The sequence below is a fragment of the Gossypium hirsutum genome, chromosome D13 (assembly GCF_007990345.1).
Source record: "Gossypium hirsutum isolate 1008001.06 chromosome D13, Gossypium_hirsutum_v2.1, whole genome shotgun sequence".
Classification (NCBI taxonomy): Eukaryota; Viridiplantae; Streptophyta; class Magnoliopsida; order Malvales; family Malvaceae; genus Gossypium; species Gossypium hirsutum.
The window spans coordinates 48,994,620-49,014,691 of NC_053449.1; positions in this window are offsets into that span (position 1 = coordinate 48,994,620).

The following is a 20,072-nucleotide window of genomic DNA, read 5'->3' on the forward strand; positions in this document are numbered from 1 at the left end:
AGTGAAAAAGCTCTGTGGTACTTTCAAGGCTCAAATCATATAAATTAAAACATTAACATAATAAGCATATAAGCGATGCATAATTCAATTTTAACCAATTCAAACAATGTATTCATGATTCATATGCTAATTTCATTCACTATCTCATTTAGCAATTCAATAAAAACATGACATGACAAATTTTATACCATTAAGGATGTATGTGATACCATTTGATTATACCAATATCACATTTTTTTATCGAATCTACTGATTCGCTAAGTTTCCATATCGACCCTCCAAGCTATTATAAACTGATTCGCATGGTCTTTTACATGCTACTGATAATCACATATCACATATATGCATTAGTAGTACTATTTCATATTATCAAATCAATTCAAATATCATTTAATCGATTCAAATTTTATTATTTTAAATTATATTTTATAGTATTATATATTATGATTTTAGTAAATTCTAAGAATCTTTAATATTAAGAATTTTATTAAATTATATATTTTTACTAAATTATATTTTTAATAATAATTATTTTAAATTATATTTTATAGTATTATATATTATGATTTTAGTAAATTCATTTAAGAATATTTAATATTAAGAATTTTATTAAATTATATATTTTTATTAAATTATATTTTTAATAATAATTATTTTAAATTATATTTTATAGTATTATGTATTATGATTTTAGTAAATTCATTTAATAATATTTAATATTAAGAATTTTATTAAATTATATATTTTTATTAAATTATATTTAATAATAATTATTTTAAATTATATTTTATAGTATTATATATTATGATTTTAGTAAATTCATTTAAGAATATTTAAATATTAAGAATTTTATTAAATTATATATTTTTATTAAATTATATTTAATAATAATTATTTTAAATTATATTTTATAGTATTATATAATATGATTTTATTAAATTCATATAAGAATATTTAATATTAAGAATTTTATTAAATTATATATTTTTATTAAATTATATTTAATAATAATTATGTTAAAATATGATTAAATTATTTATTATTTATTATTTATATTAATAAGCTTATTAAAATTTAATAACAATAACAATAATCATCTACTTAAAAAAAATTATGCTAAGGGTATTCTAGTTATTTTAGTTTTTTTCCTTATGCTATTACACCTCTATCCCATTCAACTAAACACAAGAATACCATTACGCCTTTATTCCATTCCATTCAACCAAACAAAAGAGTTACCTATTACGCCTCTATTCCATTACGCATCTAATCAATTACGCCTCTATTCCATTACAGCGAACCAAACGTGCTATTAGGATTTTAAAACTTTAAGGGATACAAGGTAATTTACCCTTGCTGCCCAAAATAAAAAAGGAGTAGAGGAGAATAAAGTGGCTCAAACTCGAGAAAACCAGTGGGAAATGGGCATGTTGACCATTAGGCTAAAGCCTATTTCTTATTTAATTTTTACTCCCAACAATATTTATTTTAGTATGGTTTTATCATAGTTTGCTGAAAATTAAAGAGAAAGAAATGGAAGTGGAGTGGCTTGAACCTAGGAACTTTAGGGAGTGCTCTAACTATTTAACCATCAAGCTTAGGTCATGTCTTGATTAATTATTTCATTTAACCCCCTATATTTTGGGGTGTGACATCAATACTTTTTACAAAATATACTTTTGGGTAATCAAAATAAAAACGACCTAGAAGTTAGATGACCATAATGAAATTATAAACATGATGTGCCGTGTATGGTTAATCGTCGTTAGATATTTAAATGTTTGGGTGACTTAAATGGAAGCACATTAAAAAGTTGGTTGATGAAATTGCAAGGATTTTATTTTGAGTAGCCAAAATAAAAATGCTCTAAAAATTGAGGGACAAACTAGGTAGTTTACCCTAAAAAAGAAACAAAGCCATAGGAAATTAGGAGAAAATATCTTATGGACTCTTCCGATCACAACATCTATGGAATCTTTCCAATTATTTATTGACATTTCAGCAATTTTTTCATGTAATTCATTCAGAATTTTGGTAAATTTTTTACCCCGAACCCAAAACTCTAAACCCTAACGCAAAACCCAAACTCAAACCTTAAACTCAAACCCTAAGTCTCAAACTCTATACCCTAAACTTAAATCTTAAACTCAAACCCTAAAGCATGAATCTCGAATCTCAAATCCGAACCCTAAAGCTTAGGGTTTGGGGTTTAGAGTTCGAGGTTCAAGGTTTAGGGTAAAATATTTAGGGAAAAAATACCAAAATTATGTATCAATGACATAAAAAATGACTAAAATGTCATAAATTTATTAAGTAATGAATCACAATCAAACATAATTTTCAGCAGACAAGTAGAGAAAATCGGCTTTAAAATATTGGAAATAATAATAACAAAATATATTTATTCAGCTAAAGTAGGCTATACCTGTCACAACCATAGTAAGATATTTACATTATCTAATTAAATAAATGGCAGCAGTCACGTTTGAAAATTTGGACTAACCTATAACCAGAATTGACTTCTACTTTATTATACTGAAGCCTGAAAAAAAATGACTTTTTTGAAATAAAATAAAGGAAAACTACGTTCTGAAAGAGTAATCAGCAACACCTAAAAGAAAATTTAACAAAAATAAAAATAATATAGAAATGTGTTTAAAAACAATATATAATAAATAATAAAATATATAATTTGAAACTAACTAATAATAATAACACTTGAAATATGTACGATATTAAAATGAAAATAACAGATTAGATTATAAGTAAAACGAAAAAAAAAGATGAATTACAAGAGGGCGAGACCCTAATAACAACGCGACTAGCATGGCTCAAACCTAAACCACACCTGGGGAGGTGAACACCCTAATCATCAGGCCAACACACGACATTCGTAAAACAAAATTTAAACACATAAACACATTAGAGTAAGAATATTAAATGCACTACAATTGTTTATCTTGGCGTTGTCATCAATCTTTAGTTGGTGTCAAGTGAACTTGTGACACTAACTCAATCAACAACTTATCAATGTATACAATTAATGAATGTAATAAAATATGCATAATAAAATTAAAATGAATAAACTAAAATAAAATAAAGCTTTGATCAAGTAGTCAAATTAATGTTTTATTAATATAGAGCTCAAATACTACCACATGCAATTTTTTATTGATTTTTTAAAATAAAAAAGACTAAAGTATCCTCAAATAATGTAACTTATTTTAATTACGGACGAACATTAGTCAATGATTTAAATAATAGTAAGTAGAGATATACAATGGAGGGAAGTAATAAAGTACATAACAAAATGAATATATAAAAAGTAATTTAAAATAAAGCTTTAATTGGGTGGTAAATTAAAATTTTATAAATCTAAAATGCATTATTCAAATCCCACGAAAAACTTTATTGACTTTTTTTTTAACAAAAAGACTAAAGTACCTTCAAATAATATAGTTTATTTTAAATATGGAATAGACCTGTCCATGGGTCGGGCGGCCCAGCCCGACCCGACGGCCCGCCCGAAATATGGGAGGGTTCGGGTAAAAATATAGGCCCGAAATATGAGCTTGGGCAAAAAAACGAGGCCCGTTTAAAAAATGGGCCAGGCTCGGGCTCAACTTTTTTGGCCCGAGCCCGACCCAACCCGAATATAATAAATATATTTTTTTATTTTTATTTTTTAATTTTTAATTTTAAAATACTTTAAAAATATTTTTATTTTTATTTTTTATTTTTTATTTTTAAAATATTTTTTTGTGTTTATTAAAAATCGGGCCGGGCCAGGCTCGGGCTTATTATTTTTTTCCCGGGCCGGGCTTGGGTAAAATTTTAGGCCCATATTTCGGGCCGGTCCGGGCCCGGGCCTAAGAGTCAGGCCAAAATTTTTCCCGGGCCCGGCCCATGGACAGGTCTGATATGGAAGGATATTTTCGTATTTTTTCAAAGTTGGTGCTTGGATGACATGATACCAACTCAATCAAGAGGTTAAATAATAATATAGATATACAATTGATAGAAGTAATAAAGTATGCACAATATAATTAAAATTAAGTATTAGTTTAGTGATAAAATTAATATTTTATTATTGTAAATAACACGGGTTCAAATCCAATCACATTCAAATTTTTATTTTCTTTTTGTTAAAAAATAAAAAAGACTAAAATACTTTCTAATAATATAACTTATTTTAATTACATAAAGACATTTTCATAACTTCACTAATCGAGTTGATACTCGGTTGAGTCGTAACACCTGCTCAGTCAAGTAATTAAATAATAGTATAGATTTTAATTTGTAAATTATTATTGTAGCGACCTAAAAATTTTAGCACGGGTGCTAGTCAAAGTAATTATTGAAAATTTAAAAACAGAATCTCAATTTTATTTGAAAAAGGAGTCGCCACCGATCTTTTTTCTAGGCGTGATCAGACACCTAATAAATTCCCTTTTTAGGAGAAAAAATTATTTTTAAATTTTTCTAAAAAAGAGGTGATTTTAGGTCTACATGAAAATCCAGAGAAAATTAGAGTTCGGGAGTCGGTTACACGCGAGGAAGGTATTAGCACCCTGGCGACGCCCAAAATGGGTATCTCGTTAAACGCGTGTTGTCTTAATTTTCAAAAATACGAGTTAAATTTAATATTTAATCATGATCCAATTGAAACGTGAGAATTTTTTTTGAAACACGAAAACTTTTGAAATACGAGAATTTTAAGAACACGAAAATTTTTAAAACACGAAAATTTTTGAAAACACGAAAATTTTTGTAACAAGAGAATTTTTTTGAAAACACGAGGATTTTTTTTTGAAAACACAAAAAATTTGTGAAACACGAGAATTTTTTGAAAACGTGAGAATTTTTGAAAACACGAAAAATTCTGAAACATGAGAATTTTTTTTTAAACAAAAATTTTTGAAACACCAGAATTTTTGAAAACACGAGGATTTTTGAAAAACGATTTTTTTTAAAACACAGATTTTTTGTTTTGAAACACGAAAATTTTTGAAAACAGGAATTTTTTTTAAGACACGAGAATTTTTTGAAAATACGAAAACATGAAATTTTATTTTAAAACACGCAATTTTTTCGATTTTTTATGACGTATCATATTTAACACGAACCGGTGATATTCACTCAACATAGCAACGAAAATCGGTGATTTTTTTTATGACGTATCATATTTAACACGCAAATTGAATTTTTCTTTTCTTTTCTTTTTTTTCTTTTTTTCTTTTCTCTTTTTTTCTCTTTTTTTCTCTTTTTTTTCTTCTCTCTTTTTTTCTGGCATGCTTCTTTTGGGTTTGTTGGGCCGTTGGTCAGGCCTAGCCTGCTACTGTTGGGCTGGAGTACCTACTGGTGGGTTGCTGGTGCGGGTCGAGTCGTGTCGACCCAGCTGTAAAAAACAATTTTTTCTTTTTCTTTTTTCTTTCCCCCTTTCTTTTTCCTTTTTCTTTTTCTTCTTCCTTTCTTTCTTCTTCTTCCTTGTTTGGCCCCCCACCGATTTCTTTGCTGCTGCCGACACTGCCTCCACCTGCGGTGCGACGGTCGATGACGCTCCTCCCTTTTCTTTCTCTCTTTCTTCTTTGCTTGCTTTTTTTATTTTCGTGGGTGTTTTTCTTTGATGATTTTTTTGCTTGATTTGCTTTCTTTAACGGTGGTAGATGGGAGTATGCCGGTGGTGGCAGTTCGACGATGCACAGTGGCGATGAGGCTGCTGTTTTTGCTTGATTTCTTTTGCTTTTTCTTTTTTTTTCTTGGTTCTTCTTTTTTGGCTGCCCAATTTGGGGGTTTTAAAACCCCTTTTATTTTGATTTTTCTTCTCCTTTTTTGCAGGTTGCAGGTGGCTAGGGATGGGTAGGTCGGGTGCTGCCGTTGTAGGTACAAGTTGTGCTGGTTGCTGTCAGAAGGACCAAAATGTAAATGCAGTAAAAGTTTTGGAGCCAAAACCTAATTTTAAGAAAGTTTAAGGGTTAAAATGTAATTTTAAGAAAGTTTAAGGGTCAAAATGTAATTTAGAAAAGTTTAGGGGTTGAAATATAATTTTGAGAAAGTTTAGGGATTAAAATGTAATTTTAGAAAAGTTTAGGGGTCAAAATGTAATTTTTTTAAACACGAAATTATTCCCGGACAAAATTCAGTGATTACAGCTGCCCCTCTTTGCTCATCGCTGTGAAACAGGGATAGAGCAAAGACTTAAAAGTACTGAATTTTGTTCGACCATCCAAAATTTTCTTTTTATTTGAAAAGCAGAAATCAAGAATAGCTCGGCGTGCGACCCGAGGCTCAACTCACCTCTCGCAACATGAGTTGATTCTTGAAAAAAAGAAATTGAAAAGAATACCTCAGCATATGACCCGAGGCTCAACTCACCTCTAGCAATATGAGTTGATTTTTTGAAAAAACAAAAATTGAAAAATATCTCAGCGTGCGACCCGAGGCTCAACTCACCTCTCGCAATATGAGTTGATTTTAGAAAAACAGACCTCTCGCAATATGAGTTGATTTTAGAAAAACATAAATTTAAAATACCTCAGCGTGTGACCCGAGGCTCAACTCACCTCTCGCAATATGAGTTGATTTATGAAAAAGACAGAAATTGAAAAATACCTCAGCGTGTGACCCGAGGCTCAACTCACTTCTAGCAATATGAGTTTATTTTTGAAAAACAGAAACTTAAAAGAAATACCTCGGCATGTGACCTGAGGCTCAACTCACCTCTCACAATATGAGTTGATTTTTCAAAACAGAAATTTAAAAGAAATACTTCGGCATGTGACCCGAGGCTCAACTCACCTCTCGCAATATGAGTTGATTTTTGAAAAGCAGAAATTGAAAAATACCTTAGCGTAACTCGAGACTCAACTCACCTCTCGCAATATGAGTTGATTTGTTGAAAAAATAGAAATTGAAAAATACCTCGGCGTGTGCCCGAGGCTCAACTCACCTCTCGCAATATGAGTTGATTTTTTTGAAAAAACAGAAATTGAAGAGAATACCTCGGCATGTGACTCGAGGCTCAACTCACCTCGGCATGTGACTCGAGGCTCAACTCACCTCTCGCAATATGAGTTGATTTTTGCAAAAACAGAGATTGAAAAATAATTTGTGAAAGAAACAGGGTTTCAAAAAACACCAGGTAAAACTAAAGGCCTTCTTTTCATTGATTCTGTGCAGCTTTCTCCCAAAATTTCTTGCTCTGCTGGGATACCTATATATATCATGTATGATGTTATCATGATATGCACGTGTTTATCCTAAATGCTTTTATGCCTACATGATCATGCCATGCGCCCTGGGCTGTTTGTTACATGCCCCTTTTTTGTAAGGGACTGCATTCGTTGCCTCAATCTTTGACTTTTCTCTCAGGTTTTGTACTCATCTTCAAGTTTATTGAGTGACCCACATTTCTTCGTATATCACCCTCTTGCCCCCTTGTTGAACTTTGTTCCTGCTTTGGGGCCCTTGTATTTATCAACTTCTCATCCAGGTAATGCTAAACATTCCTTTTGTTTAGAGTATGTCATCTTACTATTTATCATTTAAATGAATCAAACACGGATGCATAAAAAAACAAAGTAGGCATGAAAGAAATACCTCACATTCAATTTTTCAAAAGCAACAAATCAAAGAAAAATGACAAGGAAGTTCCAATAAAGAAAGCATCATAAAGAAAGGAAAGTGAATTCAATTGCCACAAATGCTCTAGATATCCAACGCATGAACTTCTCCACGTTTCTTCGTCAAGGATCTTTTCAAGCATGGCTTCCTCTGTAGAAGATTTCAAGCTTCTGAGAATGCTTCAAATATTGTAACCTCGCCATTCGACTCCCCGTTCAAGTCGTCTTTCTCCTTTAAGTTCGAGCCCGTTTCATTAAGACGCCCTTTCGGGTTTTCATCCTAATCTTTTTTTGTTTATCAAGACGCCCTTTTTCGGGTTTTCATCTTGATTTTTCATTTTTTTTTGTTTCTTTATATTTTTTTTTGTTTTTTTTTGTTTTTTTCTATTTTTTTAGGCATAACATTTCTTCACAGCATCTGAGTTCACTGGATTAGGTAATTCTTTCCCATCCATTTCAGTGAGAATCAGAGCCCCTCTTGAGAATGCCTTTTTACAACGTATGGCCTTTCTCAATTTGGAGACCATTTTCCTCGAAAGTCTTTTTATACCGAGAGGATTTTTCTTAGTACAAGTTCCCCTTCACGGAATTCTCTTGGCCACACATTTTTATCATGGGCCGTGATCATTCTCTTCTGGTACATCTGTCCATGGAAAATTGCCTTCAAGCGTTTTCCTTCAATAAGGTTTAGTTGGTCATATCGAGCTCGAACCCATTCTGATTATTTTAGTTTTGACTCCACCAAGACTCGCAAGGATGTGATCTCTACTTCGATAGGCAAAACGACTTCCATCCTGTAGACCAGGGGGAAATGAGTTCCTCCTGTAGATGTCCGTACAGAGGTGCGGTATGCATACAAAGCGAATGGTAGCTTCTCGTGACAATCTTTATATGTCTCAGTCATCTTCCCGATAATTCTCTTAATATTTGTGTTTGCCACTTCAATAGCTCCGTTCATTTCCGGGCGATAAGGTGAGGAATTATGATGCTTTATCTGAAATTGCTCACACACTTCTTTCATCATTTTGTTGTTCAGATTCAAAGCATTATCTTCAATAATTCTCTCAGGCAAACCATATCGACATATTATCTCCCTTTTTTAAGAACCTACAGACTGCAGTCTTCGTCACATTAGCAAACGAAGTGGCTTCTACCCAATTTATGAAGTAATCTATAACCAAAAAGATGAATCGGTGTCCATTAGAAGCCTTCGGGGAGATTGGCCCTATAACATCCATGCCCCACATAGAAAAAGGCCATGGTGAAGTCATGACATGAAGGGGCGAAGGAGCTGCATGAATTTTATCGCCGTAAATTTGACATTTGTGGCACTTTCGTGCGTAGCTAATGCAATCCCTTTCCATTGTCAGCTAGTAATAACCAAGTCTCATAATCCGCCTAGCCATAGTGAAACCATTGGCATGCGTTCCACAAATTTCTCATGGACCTCTTGAAGCATCTTTCTGGCTTCAACAGTGTCAACGAATCTCAGGAGCACTTGATCTTTTCCCTTTTTGTAACAGCCCGATTTTGGGTCTAGATGGAACAGTGGTTTTTGGACAACAAATCCGACGAGGAAAAAAATGTAATGGCTTGAATTTTTAGAGGAGTCGGAAAGGTGATTCGAGATCACTAAATTCATCAAATGAGTAGAAAATATTATTAATTTAGTGAGTATAAGTTAAATGTGAAGTTAGGAAAATTTTTGAAATAGTGAAGAGTGCACTAGAAATAAATATTAAAATAATTAGAATAAAAAAATAGGGTATCGAGACCTCAGAGATTTTAAATTGAGCGTTAAATATTTTTATAAATATTTATGGAGTGTTAAAAAGTTAGTATTAAAGTTTCGTTAAGAAATTTTAAAGTTCCGATAATTAATTGAACAAAAAGGACTAAATTGTAACAAATGCAAAATTATGGGAAATGATTAAATAGCTTAAATGATAAAAGGAAGGGGATTCAAAGGCAAATAGACCCAAGGTCTATTTGGGCTGGACGGCAAAGGCATGCAATCAGCAACAAAGTAAGGAGAATTAAGGGCAAAATTGGAATATTGCAAAATTTACTTAATAAAGTTAGGACCAAAGTGGAATTATCTAGATTTCTCTTTATTTTTCTACATTCTCATCAGAAAAAACACCATAGAAGGGTTTCCTTAAGCTGGTTATTCCTATTTTTACTGCAGGTAAGTTCAATTCTTGATTATTTCTTGAAATTTTGGTGTTTTTGTGACTTTTACAACTAGGCCCACTTGTTGAATTCATTAGTTTTTGATTCTATGAAAGAAGTTGAAAGTTGCTATGAATATGTGCTGGAAGTATATGATGATTTAGCATGGAACTAGAGCTTTAAATTGTTCATATGCTGATTTTATTGAAAGAATTGAATAGAAAGTGAATGTTTGGGACCTAATAGTAAAAGAGTTTGAAGATAGAGTTATATGTGAAAATTCTGAATTTCAATAGTTGTGAAACAACTTATAATGTCTAGCTAAAGTATTAATTGAGAAAATTAGATTAATTGAGGGGTTAATTGAGAAAGGACCGAATTGTATAAACTGTGAAATTTGGGGCAAAATGGAAATCCACATTTTGCACTAAAGCAGTTTTTGACAGTAGCAGTAGTATAACTTTGAAAAATCACCAAAAATTTTAGAAATTGAATTGTAGGGTGAATAAAATATGAAATTAAAGCTTATTTAGTCTAGTTTCTCATAGAAGAAACGGTGTAAGAAATGGAATTGTAAATCATGAGATATAATAAATTTTGTGAGACAATGTCAGAATGATTTGGGGTTCCCCTGTTCTGAATTTGGAAAATCATTAAAAATTGAATAAAAATAATTATGAGTTATAATTTATATGCTTAGAATACTTAATGACTATATTTTCAAAGGAAATAAATGGAAACATCATCCAAATTCTGTACAATTAGATAATTCATTTTTAGTGAAGAGTGGTCAGAACTATCAGACAGCAAAATAGGGGAAACCTTAAAGAATAAACTGTACTATTTTGCTGAACCAAAAATTTTGAAAATTTTATGGTAAGAAGGTATGTGAGTCTAGTTTCAGGGAAAATTAACAGATCTTAATTTGGAGCTCTGTATCTCAGGATAAAAATAATTTAGTGACTCTAACTCGGATAAACAGCTTTGAATATACATGTGAGTGAATAGTGAAATTATAGCTAATGTTGTTTAAGTGTGTTATACACATTAAGGATGTGGAATGGAGAGGAGGATGAGGAAAATTGGGAATATATGAATGATTTGTGTATAATTGGTCATATGCTTGATTATAATTGATAAACGATGAAATAGAAATGATGCTTATATTTGTGCATTATTGGTCATGGTTTAAACTCATGTATGAAAATAAAGTTTCATAGTATGTGTGTATGGTATATTCGATATATGATTTGGCATGAAATAATGTCATGAATGGTTTATGAATTAACACATGTTGGTAAGCCTGATACATGAATAAATGTTGTGCTCATCCATGCTTATAATGCTTATGCTATATGTGTATTTGGCTAACATATTTGGTGTATATGCTTAGGCTTTGGCCAAGTAGTGGCTAGATTATGCCACATTAAATTTATAAGTTATGCATTGAAATGGTTTATCGTGTGGTTAGTTCCAAAAAGAGTTATGTTTAAATACACTAGCTTGCAACTATGGTTGAATGATATGCTTATATCTTGTGTGATGTGCATAGAAACAAGTGTGAAAAGATAATGAAATAGTAAGTTCATATGGCTGAAATTTAATGGTTAAATTTTAATTTCATGAATTATATAATGTATGATGAAATGTATTTAGTGTTGAAATGAGAGTAAAATAAAAATGCGAAAATCGAACAAATGATCAAATTAAGCGGAACACCGGATTTGAGTACTTCTGATCAAGAGATAAAGTGATAAGTGGTAGCTTTAGCTACACTTATCTGATCAAGTGACAAAGTGATAAGTGCTACACTTATCTGATCAAGAGACAAAGTGATAAGTGGTAGTTTTAGCTACACTTATCTGATCAAGTGACAAAGTGATAAGTACTACACTTATCTGATCAAGTGACAAAGTGATAAGTGTTAGCTTTAGCTACACTTATCTGATCAAGTGACAAAGTGATAAGTGGTAGTCTTAGCTACACTTATCTGATCAAGTGACAAAGTGAAAGTGGTAGCCTTAGCTACACTTATTTGATCAAGGACAAGTGATAAGTGATCATACGTAAGACCATAGTTATACTATGGAAAAGTCAAAGTGAAGTACTCAATTTTCTGTAACCGTTCCCTAATTTGATTAAGGATGGTAAGTGACAAATAGGCCCAAATGAATTAAAGTAAATGGATAAGTGGTAGTGTATTTATACCAGGATGATGTTGTTATTTAAGCTAAAGTGATATTTTCATTGCAAAATTGAGAATTTCATAAATGTGTTATTGAATGGTATAATCGATAAACATTGAGTTAAATGGTAAATACGTATTAGTGTTGAACTTAATGTCATTGAATTGTACCTGAATTAAATGGAAATTGCTAGTGAATTGATTTAAATTGTGAGCATGAGAAGTTGCGAATTGAATGAAATGAAAATGAAACATTGAATTGCATGAGTATGTTAATTATTTAGAAGCATGTTAATTATTTTGAAAGTTTTAATTTAGATGAAATTTTATAACTCGGTTAAATATGTTTACAAGTGTATGTGTTTTGGAAATGCCTCGTACCCTATTCCGGTGTTAGATACGGGTAAGGAGTGTTACACCTTTTGTATAGAATATCCCTGTCAAGAACAAATCCAATCGCCATTCTTCTGATTGTTCTTTTGTCATTCTCGTTTGCTTGCTCGGGGTACCTTTGATTCTTGATATACTCCAAGATATCATGGAACCATGGTCGTCCATCTGACTCCCCCTCAATGCTAAAACAGTGCGCGGGGGTCTCATATATGCTCATTTGGATAGGCATTATTTCAGTTTCTCTGTTTGCTTTTAACATTGAAGCCAATGTAGCCAGGGCGTCAGCCAACTGGTTTTCTTCTTTTTGGAAGTAATGAAAAGTCACTTCTTTGAATTCTTTGACCAATTCTGCCACGAGATTGCAATACTTGACTAATTTCGAATCTCTTACTTCCCAATCTCCGCGAATTTGATAAATCACTAACTCTGAGTCCCCACACACCTCTAAGATTTCTATTTTCCGTTCAATAGCTGCACGAAGTCCCATGATGCAAGCTTTATATTCTGCTATGTTATTAGTACAGAAGAAATTCAAACTGGTAGTGAGCGGGTAATGGTTTCCTTCCAGTGACACTAAGACTGCTCCTATCTCGTGCCCCAATGCGTTCGATGCCCCATCAAAACTCATTTTCCATGACTGATCTTCTGGTGATTCACCTTCGAAAATGCATATCAAGTATTCATCTGGGAAATCAAATCTCAACGGATCATATTCCTCCATTGCTCGACTTGCCAAGAAGTTAGCTATCGCGCTTCCCTTTATCGACTTTTGGCTCTCATACACAATGTCATACTCAGACAATAGGATCTGCCATCGTGCCATTCTCTCTGAGAGTGCGGGTGATTCCATCAAGTACTTTAATGGATCTAGCTTTGAAATTAACCACGTTGTATGATACAACATGTATTGTCTGAGCCTTCGAACTACCCAGACCAATACACAACATAATTTTTCAATTGACGGGTACTTTCCCTCATATTCTGTGAACTTTTTCCTGAGGTAATAAATCAATTTTTCTTTTTTCTCTGACTCATCATGTTGCCCCAGTACGCAACCCATTGAGTTTTCGAACACGGTCAGGTACAATATTAAGGGTTTTTTAGGGGTCGACGGTACTAGCACTGGAGGATTAGACAAATACTATTTTATCTTGTCAAAAGCCACTTGGCACTCCTCATTCCACTCTCCTAGATTATGTTTTCGAATGAGTCGAAAAATTGGATCACATTGATTGGTAAGTTGAGAAATGAATCGAGCATAATTCAACCTTCCTAAAAATCCTCTGACTTCTTTTTGTGTACGCGGAGGTGGCAATTCTTGTATAACCTTTATCTTGTTTGGATCAACCTCAATACCTCTCTCGCTGACAATAAAACCTAACAATTTTCCCTAGGTATCCCCAAATATACACTTGGCTGGGTTAAACTTCAACTGAAACTTTCTTAATCTTTCGAACAGCTTCCTGGGGTTCCCAATATGCTCTTCTTCTCCCCGGGACTTGGCAATCATATCATCGACATAAACTTCTATTTCTTTATGCATCATGTCATGAAACAGCATCACCATGGCTCTTTGATATGTTGCCCCAACATTCTTCAATCCGAATGGCATTATTTTGTAGCAGAACGCTCCCCCCACATTGTCACGAATGTGGTTTTCTCCATATCTTCGGGAGCCATCTTTATCTGATTATAACCTGAGAAACCATCCATGAACGAAAATAAAGAATGTTTTGTTGTGTTATCCACCAACGTATCGATGTGTGACAAAGGAAAATTATCCTTAGGGCTTGCTCGATTCACATCACGATAATCCACGTACATTCGTACATTGCCGTCTTTCTTCGGTACCGGGACTATGTTAGCTACCTGTTCTGAATATTTAGAGACCTGTAAACAGCCAGCATCATATTGTTTCTTGACTTCTTCTTTTATCTTTAGTAGCATTTCAGGTCACATCCTTCTTAACTTCTGTTGAACGGGCTTTCATTTTTGTTTTAGTGGGAGCTTATGGACCACCACATCCTCATTCAACCCTGGCATGTCCTGATACGACCAAGCAAATACATCTTTATACTCATAGAACAAGGCGATCAAATTCTATTTGGTGTTCTCTGAAATGGATGTCCCAATCTTCAGTTCTTGTTTCTTTTCTTCACTCCCCAAGTTCACTGTCTCAACAGATTCTTGATGGGGTGAAATTTGTTTCTTTTCTTGTTCAACCATTCTCAGTAAGTTAAGAGGCGGGTCACAATTTTAAGCATCTTCTTCGGCTTCGAATTCTCCTAAACAAACAGCTTTCTTGAAATCAATTTCAAGACTTGTAACGGGATCGTTCATGCCATTGATATCTGAGCAACTAAAAGGTGAATGGAAAAGAAAACTATAGAAGAGCATCAAAGTATTGGGATCAACAAATACAATGTTATGGAATGATATGAAACACATGTAGGGAAATGATATAAAGAGAATGGATACTTACGAAGCTAATGGAAATAAAAAGACCATGAAAAAATGCATCTTCATTGATGTTCATTGAAATGATAAAGAGAAAACATAAGCTCTTACAAAAGGAATCCTACTATTTAGGGACACAAAAAATAGAGAATTAACATTGAGCATTACTCTAGAGAGGACTTAGAAACTACAAGAAGGTCCACAGCAGTCTAATTGTTCAAAACATATCTTGAGGGACAATAGCGTATCATTGAAACATCCTCAATTGTATCACTCTCGTTGAGTTCAGCATCCATAGCTCTAGCTCTTAGACGCGTTCTTATAAGAATGACGTGATTCTAGACTTGTAGTGTCGCAACTGTGGATTACGCGGTCTTAGCCTTTGTGAATGGTAAGGGTGATATGTACATGTAGTGAATAAATGAATGAATGACCAATGAATGTTAGCCACACATGAATTTGCAAAAAAAAAAATGGTATTGATTTCAAGATAGCCCCATACTTAGGCGTTTCATTAATCAAAAGAGTCCATTACAAAATATTTTGCCAATGAAAATGCCCCTAGTGTCTAAGTCCCATTGTTTCCCGATCCTAGTCAAGTCTTCGAGGTTATTTTGTCAAGCATTCGAAGTCGCATGCTTAGGAAGATCGGAGATACATCATTCTCCTTTTTCTTTCTGGGTTCTCAAAGACCAATCTCGAACTACATCATTTTTCTCGGTTACTTGCGTAATTGACTCTTCCATTAGAAACCCGTTTTTGGCAACCAATCTCTAATCAACACATTTCTAATAAAATGCCTATGATGCATGATAAGAAATGAAATGAATACAAATAAACGTAGGTAGCAATCACAACAAATATAAACAGAGGAAAAACTATGGAAAATCTAACAAATTAAACTATCTAAACATGCATTTTGGGGAAACCGACGTACGTTTTTTTTGTTTTTTTGTTTTTACCCCATTATGCTTTACAAAATAAACTTACCCGACATGATAATCTACCCGATCCAATTTATTAAACAGACCTAATTCTCTTGCAAAAACAAATATAAATGTAAAAAAAATAAAAGGTAAGAGGCGTTTCTCCCATGTACTTATTTTGGTAACTATCTAACGGACAGAGCTTCGACATGGCTCTAATAGGGTGGCTCATACGGTTCACTATATGCGGTTTCAGTTCTAGAAAGGTACTCGAATTGTCCATACTGTCACCTACTAAGGTTAGTACGGAGCCTCGGTTATCACCTATCATGGGCTCGTGAGCTCAATTCGAGGGATTACATTTACTTATGCCTATGCGGATGGACAAGTTAACTCATGAAAGCATAAGTCATATGTAACCCAGAAGTATTTCACTAGCCTGTAAGGAGGGACGAGTTAACTCACGAAGGTGTAGCGTTTACTTCCACTTAAACGGACGGAGCCCGGGTAAAGAGCTCATGTTATGCAAGAATGCAAGTGCGCGGTGTGTGGGGAGAAACTCACAAACCTTTTTATTTTTTATTTTTACTAAAAAAACAAACTAAAAAACTGTAAAACTTAAAGCTGAGAAAAAAACAAAAAATAAAACGAGTTAGAAAAATATTAATTTGTAAACCGGATGCAGATGCATGACTTTTTTCAAAATAAAATTCAAGGATCACGATTAATAATTAATTTGAACAAGAAATTTTAAAAATTTTGACAACACGCGTTTAACATCAGACTCGACTCTCAAAAAAAAGTCCCCAGCGGAGTCGCCAGCTGTAGTGACCTAAAAATTTTAGCACGGGCGCTAGTCGAAGTAATTATTGAAAATTTGAAAACAGAATCTCGATTTTATTTGAAAAAGGAGTCGCCACCGATCTTTTTTCTAGGTGTGATCGGACACCTAATAAATTCTCTTTTTAGAAGAAAAAATTATTTTTAATTTTTTCTAAAAAAGAGGTGATTTTAGGTCTACATGAAAATCCAGAGAAAATTAGAGTTCAAGAGTCGGTTATGCGCGAGGAAGGTATTAGCACCCTCGCGATGCCCAAAATTGATATCTCGTTAAACGCGTGTTGTCTTAATTTTCAAAAATACGAGTTAAATTTAATATTTAATCTCAATCCAATTGAAACATGAGAATTTTTTTTGAAACACGAAAACTTTTGAAATACAAGAATTGTGACAGCCCTAAAGTGACCCTAGTCGGAAAGCGGTTTCGGGACCGCTAAACCGAGTCACCAAATTATTTGAATGTGATAATTATTGCCTAAAATATGTGAATATAAATGTGTGAAAGTTTTAAACTTCGATTTAGTTAATTGCATGTGAATTTAGTTGATAGGACTTATGTGAGAAAATTTAGAAATGTGCTAGGCAAATGCAAGTGGCCTAATAGTGCATGTAATCAAAGGGGTGGACTTGCATGTCAATTTCCCCCCATTTAAGTACTAGTGGCCGGCCATGACAAAGGGTGATGGGCAAAACATGTCATAAAACATGTTGTGATAATGGTTTATGTTAGAAAAAAATAAAATAAGGAGTATGGGCAATAAAATAATAATGGGAAGGTAAATGATGACAAAAAAAAATGTGTGTGGTTGCCCCCCCATTGCCGTGAATTGAAAAAGAAAGAAAAAGAAAGAAGTTCTCATGTTGTTCTTGGCCGAATGGGAGAAAGAGAAGAAGGGGGAAGAGCTTTGAGAAAATCGGCTATGGTGGGTTGCTAGACTAAGGTATGTTTGATGTTGTCCATGAGATTCATGCATGTTTTTAGTTGTTAGTTTGAGTTCTACCTAGCCCATGGTTTAAATCTTTGCTATGATATGGAGATGATATTCGGCCATAGGTGTTGTCTTCTTGGTTGATGTTTGATGTTGTGGTGATGAGGCATGAAGATGAGTCAAGTTTCGGCTAAGGTGGATTTGTGTTGATGTCATTTGCATGCTAAGTGTGAAGCTTTGTAATGATACATGTGATGGTGATTGATGACTCTTGGATTTTCTTTTTGGCATTTTTGAGTTAGACATTAAGTTCCTTGTGTAACCCATGACCAAAATTGAATGGTATGGTGTCTTGATGCATTCGGCCATGGTAGAAAGTAGATGTGAAATGGTAGTAAGGTGAAGTGCAAAATGTTAGTATTTGATTACTAGTGTATATATGCGTATTAGCCGAGTTTTGAACTTGAAACAAAATGATATATAAGCAATACAAGTAACTATACTTGTAGGAAGTATTAAGCATATAATCGGCCTCAACATAGATATGCATATTCGGCCATAGGAAGAAGATTGGTGTTGCATGTATTCGGTTAGAGGCAAGCATATTGATGCTTTTATCTTGGCTTAGACAATCGGCTAAAAGAGAGTGTGGGCTAATATGTTGAATTGATTTATGATTTCATATGTATGTGACTTTAATGTCTAATGTATATATATATGGGCTAAGTACCTTGAGTTCCTCTTTTGATGCTCAAATGATTAAATCAATTTATTTGTTAAATTAAGCTCAAGAGCTTAGAGGACCAAAGTTGGATAAGGGAAGGGAAAAAGTGATCGAATAGCCGCCGAAATTGTTCGACCACATCCGAGGTAAGTTTTAAGTGATTAAACGTTGAGTAAATTCAATTATAATAGGACATGATGAGTTGATTTAATAAGATATGATGTGGCCATGATATGTTCTAAGCTCAAATGGTAAGTTCTTAAGTGTTTGAGCTTGGGAATTTAAGGGTAATTTGAAATAGTCTGCTTAGCAGCAGTAACGTGACTTTAGAAAATCACCATAAATTTATGGATTTGAATTAGAGGCTGAATGAGACATGAAATTAAAGCTTAATGAGTCTAGTTTTTTATAAAAGAAACCTTGTAAGCAAAGGAATTTCCGATAATGAGATACTTAAAGTTGTGTGAGACAGCGCAGAATGACACTGTAATCCTCTGTTCTGTTTTTAGAAAATTATTATAAATTGTACAAAAATGGTTATAAGATAAAATTTATATGCTTAGACTCCTTAATGAGTATAGTTTCAAATGAAATCAAATACAACACATTTTTAATTCTGTAAAATGAGAAATTTGATTCGTAGTGAAGAGTGGTCAGATTAGTCAAACAGTGAAACAGGGGAAACTTTAAGAAAAATCTGGTATTGATTGGCCAAACCTAAAATTCTGGAAATTTTATGGATGGAAGATATACGAGTCTATATTCAGGAACAATTAACGGAAAGTGATTTGGAGTTTTGTAGCTCCGGTTATAAATAATTTAGTGACCATTGCTCAGGAAAACAGCTCGTAGTGAATATGTGATTTTGTTGTAAACATGGATAAAACTTGTTTTAGTTGCTCATAAGCTAGTGATTAAACCCATACTTGAATTCTAAGTCGTGATATTGTAAGCTTATGAGTATTCTAATATGAAATTATAGTATGGCGTAAAATTGAATTATTCATTGGAAAGTGATGGATGTAGATTCGGCCAAGACCAAGTCTGTACATGATAGTATATGTGGTATGTGAAGTATATTTGAATAAATGTGAAAGTGTGTATATGTGATAAGGCCTAATGGCCGATGTGATGAATGTGAAAGTGTATATATATGTGATAAGGCCTAATGGCCGATGTGATGAATGTGAAAGTGTATATATGTAATAAGGCCTAATCGCCGATGTGATGAATGTGAAAGTGTATATATGTGATAAGGCCTAATGGCCGATGTGATGAAGGTGAAAGTGTATATATGTGATAAGGCCTAATGGCCGATGTGATGAATGTGAAAGTGTATATATGTGACAGGGTCGAGTGGCCAACGTGATGGATGTGAAAGTGTATAAATGTGATAAGTCCCGAAGGGCATTTGTGTCAGTACTATATCTGGGTTAAAACCCCGTAGGCTTTATGCGAGAATATTATCACTGATTAATGCCCGTAAGCTTCGTGCTCGTACTATATCCGAGCTCTAAAGACTCGATGACTACGTGTGGGGATTTTGTCCGGGTAAGACCCGATAACTTCGTGTGGAGATTATGTCCGGGTAAGACTTCGTAATAAGAATTGCTTATAAATATATTCAATGCGAAAGGTTAAACAGGTATGTACTCCAAGTTTATATGTGAGCTTGATTTGCACTAAATCATAAGGTAGTTATGTGATGCATACGAGAGCAATCTATGAGACTATTCCTATGATTATGTGACATCGGATCAGTGTGAGAGGTTATGTGAAATCATACGATATATCTATGTCACATGAGCTCACTTTTATGTGAAA